The sequence below is a fragment of the Ursus maritimus genome (genome assembly GCF_017311325.1).
Source record: "Ursus maritimus isolate PB19 chromosome X unlocalized genomic scaffold, ASM1731132v1 scaffold_X1, whole genome shotgun sequence".
Classification (NCBI taxonomy): domain Eukaryota; kingdom Metazoa; phylum Chordata; class Mammalia; order Carnivora; family Ursidae; genus Ursus; species Ursus maritimus.
Window position 1 is genome coordinate 83,133,032 of NW_024423319.1, and position 5,339 is coordinate 83,138,370.

The window sequence follows — 5,339 nt, forward strand, 5'->3', positions numbered from 1 at the left end:
ACCATCTCCCCCGCTGTCTCCATGGCCCCTAAATTCATACACCCCCATCAGCCTTGCTCTCACCCCCTTTATCCTAATACTAGCTCATGGTACTCCTCACCCCCTTAATCTCTCCCCACCCTATTCCTCATTAATAAATGATTAGGCCCCCACTAACTCCTTGATTACTACAGCCTTACCAACCTCCATTTAATGAGTAGAGGATCATGGCCTATTAGCTCCCCATTAAGCTCTCAATTACTATGATTTATCAGCTCCCATTAACCCAACCCTCCAACTGATCCCTCACTGATCTCACCATTAGCCCCCTTCATTACCACACACGTTAATCCCTGATCACACATCAGTTCCCCATTCTCCCTCAACGCCCACCTTGCCCCCTCAATAATCACTTGGTGATCACACCCCAGCAGCTTATTATTACCCTCTCTTTGCTCACTCTGTTCCCATTAACTCCTCAATTATCACGCCATGATCCCCCAACCCTTTGACGACAACACACTTCTCATTCACTTTTCTTTGATCACTCTCCCCCTTAGTTCCTTGATCACGACTCCCCCTGGCCTCTATTATTCCCTCCATAGCTTCACCATTATCCTTTGGCTTACTATTGTCCCACCGCTCTTCGTTAACTTGTTCAATATCATACCTCAGCAGTCCCCCAGGGATCACACCCCCATCCGCCTCCCATTACCTTCTTTCTAGTTGCCCACTCTACCACCCCTTCATTCATCAATGAACACACCCCACACTCCTATTAGCCCCCCTCGATTCGCCGAACAGCACGCCCATCAGACCTCCAGTACTTTCATGCGACCCAGCCCCTGTCCCATTAACAGCCCTCTGGCCACGCTCCCAATCTCGCATCATTACCTCAAAGCCCATGTCCCCACTGGGACCACCAGACCCCATTCAAGGAGGCTCCGCCGATATCTGGACCCATGCACCCCCCTCCCAGTCCAGCCCGCACAGCGGTTCCCTTCCACAGACAAACCTTGGGTCTGGAGCCCAGCCGGCACCAGCCACCCAGACTACGCGGCTGCAGCACGGAAGGCGAACTTCCCTCCTTCCCTCGCCGGCGGGACAGCGCGGGCGTGCCTCAACCGTCTCGGCCTGGACCCCCGTCCTCCGCGCCCCACAGCCTACCTTAGCTTTTGGAGTGGGCAGAAGGGAGACGAGGAGACCGGTCCGTGAGCCGCCCGAGCCTCGGCGAGAGCGCAGACCCGCCAGAAATCGTAAGGCTTCAGTGTGTGTTCTCAGTCAGTCCGAAAGCCTGTCGCGCATGCCTACGGGCTCCCGCAGCGTGGCGAGCCTGTCATCGTGGACCGCGAAGGCTCCAGCACGGCGCGGACCCGACCTGAACGTACAACGTGAGTCCCCGTCATCTTGTGTCGACGTAGTCGGCCTCGCGGACTGCCGTTCCCAGCATGCAGCGGGGCCGACCGAGCTGCTGAAGTCGCGCTCCGCGCGGCCGAAATGTCGCGAGGCGTGAGAACCGACTCCTCTATTGTTCCGAGACTAAGATCGATTTACTCCCCGCCCCTCCTTTTTTGGACCGGCGTGCTCACTGGGGACTACATTTCCCAAGACGGAACGGGCCGGCGGAACCCATTCATTTTACGCGTGCCGCGAAGTGAAATTACAGCTAGGGTCGGGAACGTGAGAGTTAGGAAAGTGCGTTAATTAAGTGCGCTAGAGCACGGAAGCCGGTCCGTGGCAAAATTCGCATCCACTTCTGCTACCTGATAGCGTTGCTTGAGTTGTACCCTTTCAGAACTTCAGTTTCTCCCTCTGTAAAATGGGGATAATAAGTAGTACAGCTTCACAGAGTTCTTGGGAGGATTTAAATAGGTGTAGTTCAGCACAGTGTCTGTCCTTTTGTAATTCTGTGTTCTTCAAACATTTTTAACTTCGACCCCCTGGAAAAGACTGCATCGCGACCCGGTGCACAAGTAAATACAGTAATGGAAACGTTCATTAAAGCGTTTACCGTGCCAAGCACCCATGCTAAGTGCTCTGGTAAATGGCTAACAACCGGTTCTTTGGGCGGGGGTAGGGGACGTGGGGAGGAAACGCTGAGTTCTCACATCTGCCGATTTTCCATGGTTTCCATACCAGCATCTTGTCAGATCTTAAATTACCGACGTGTAGTCACGGAACACGGAGTTGGGGAGAGATGCAGTACACCATTATGTAGCATTTCTACCATACCGTTCAAATAGGGGTAAATGACCTCAAGGGCACAGAGAATAGCGAAATGTAGTACAGTAATCAGGAAGTGACGAGTTTGGAGTATCACCTTTTAAATAGTCTAATTTATTGAATTGTAAGTTTATTATTTCATTTTAAATAATAGCGGTTTAATGACTGGTTCACGAAATTCCTGAAAATTGAACAAGCAGTCTGCAAACCTGTGTGAGGCTCCAGTGCACTGCTGGATTCTTTCCCTGAACTCTTTTTAATCCCAATAACAACCATATGAAGTAGTTACTGTAACTATCCTCAGTTTATAGGTATATAGGGAGGCTATATATTCCATTAGCTGTGTAAACATATATGCTGCTTAGTATGTATGTGATTACGTAGAAATGTAGTGATGTATAATATTCACTAATGTGTGTAGGTTATATATTAGTAAGAAATGAAATAAATATAAATATACTGTTACGTGTAAATATAAGAAAAATATAATATATTTATGCATTTTGTATAGTGTATATATAAAATACACATATCATGCATATAATATTTAAATGTATGTACTGATATATATAAATATACTGGTATCGATATACATTTACTTACTAAAGTAACTGTGCTAAATTAAACATACTATTACATGTGTAAATATATAATGTTATGTCAGGTGGTGATAAAAGCTATGAAGAATAATAAAGTAGGGTGAAAGAGATGAGTAACAGAGGGGTTGAGTTGCTCTTTTTTTATTTTTTTAAAAGATTATTTATTTGAGAGAGAGAGAGCTCGGAGCACAAGCAGGGGGAGGGAAAAGGGAGGGAGAGAAGCAGACTCCCCGCAGAGCAGGGAACCCTAGATGGGGCTCAATCCCAGGACCCCGGGATCATGACCCCGACTGAAGGCAGACGTTTAACTGCCTGAGCCACCCAGGGGCCCTAGAGTTGCTCTTTTAGACAGCATAGTCAGGGAAGACTTCTCTGAGGAGGTGGCGTTTGAGCCGAGACCGAAAGGGAAAACGCACCCTAGGAATATTTGGATGAAGAGCATTCCAGGCACAGGCAACACCAAGTGCAAAGACCCTGAAGTGAGAACAAGCTTGGTGAGTATTCAAAGAACTGAAAGATTGATTCATCATTCCTTAGAAATAACGAGCTTCACTAGGCAGGAATTTTGTTGTCTTGTTCGCTGCTGCCTGCCGGCCCTAGAACGGAGCCGGCACACAGGTGGCGCTCCGTAGACGTTTGTCGAATCCACCCTTTTGTTGCTTTGTTCCTTTATTCTTTCCTCAGTGGTGTGTTCTGTACTTATTCGGGGGCCCTGGGAGGTGTAGACAGACGGGCAGCGACAGGAAGAGAAGCACTCCCCGGAGGAGTCCCCCAGAGCCGGGGAGGAAGCAAGGGCCGGTCAGCAGCGCTCCAGGGTCTCGTGGGGGTGGTGGGAACACGGCTCCCCTGCGGAGGTGAGCAAGTGTGAGAAAGCAAGGGTTCAAGCCACCTGGCCGCTGCTCCACAGAGAGGAGGGGGTGCCAGGCATTGGGGGCCCATGTTCACCCTGTGGGATGCTTCCCACGTCCTGTTTTCTTGCCTCTCACAAAGAGGATGTTTAATTTTTTGCAAAGCAACTTGCTTCCTCCAGCAGGGCTGGGGGAATTGGGGGACAGGATCCAGGCTCTGAACTCCCCAGGCTTTTCCCGAAGTAGGGTGTCGGCCTGCAGCTCCCACCCGGCACCCCACTGAGTGTAAAGGTGTCCTCCCCTCAGCCTCCTGAAGAGGTCAAGGAGTGGGGAGCTGCCAGGCCAGCTCCGGACTGCGGAGGGCATCTCACCGGGGGAGGGAAAGACGGGGGTGGTCCAGGTGCGGGGGACCAGACACAGACTCAAAAAGCCTTGCTGCCCAGGGGCTGCTTTGAGGGACGGAAGAGTCTCTCAGTGGGGAGCCTGCATGAAAGGAGAGATTAGAATCCTAAATGCAGCCCAGCGGGAGGTTGCTTTCACAGGCCGAGAAGAATTCATTAATTCCTTCCACAAGCATGTTATTGAGCAATCACGGTGGGTCGGGCATTGTTCTAACTGCTTTACCTGTATTAATTCATTCAGTCTTCCCAGGGGCCCTAAGAGTGCGGTGTTATTCTGCCCTGGGGGAAGCGGAGACCCCGAGGTTTCAGAACTTGCTCCAGGCCACACAGCTAGTAAGTGGCAGAGCGGGGAAAGCTCACGCTGTTAACCGCTTTGCTCCGGGCTCCCTCCCCTGAAGGCTGCTGAGCAGTGACCTGTTTTAATGAAAAACAGGGATCTGCTTATACGAACCGACAGGAACCCAAACCGACTTCTAAATAGACTCGATCGGAATCCCAAATGTCACACCAGGGTCTGCTCTACCGAACCCACAAAAGCCTTAAATGACCCCGCGAAAGACCTTACTTCGATGAACTAACAAAGCATTCTTATCCCTGGCACAGACTCAAGGCCTCGGTCAAGCTTAAAGACATCTGTTCCTTCTAAAGTGAGCTGCCCTCCCTCCGCAGCCAGATTTCACTTTCCCTTTGTTTTTCCTCCTACCAGCATATGTTGAACGCTTGCCATTTGCCCTGAAACTTAGCTAAACTCTGGGGTGCGGGGCTGGATGAAGGTTCATCCCTCCCCTAGAAGAGGTCACTTGGCAGAAATAAAAATAAAAATGATGATACTATGACCCTTGATACGAGGCATTTATTGAGCACCTGCTGTGTCCCTGGTGGCCTGGCCCTGGGCAATGTCGGCGGGCCGGAGAAGACCCTGGGAAGGCAGGGGAATGATCAGGGCAGGAAGCTGCTGCTGTGATGTGGAGGATGGGGGCATCTGTTTTTTGTCCAAGGTACACTGTTCTTCGGACGGGACGCTTCTACTTGAAATCTAGACACCTGCCTAGCCCTCTACCCCTCGCCCCCCCCCCCAACACACATACCATAGCCATGCAGGCCAAGGCCTCTGGCAACAGGTGTCTCTTTCCCTGGCTGGCCTGTGGCACAGATGTGTAATGGCTCTGCGGGGGAGGAGGAAAAAACGGGAGGAGAGAGACATCAGAATAGGCCAGGATAGACAAGGGGAGAGTGTGTGTGTGTGTGTGTGTGTGTATCTGGATGTCCTCAATGCATCGCATCTGCCT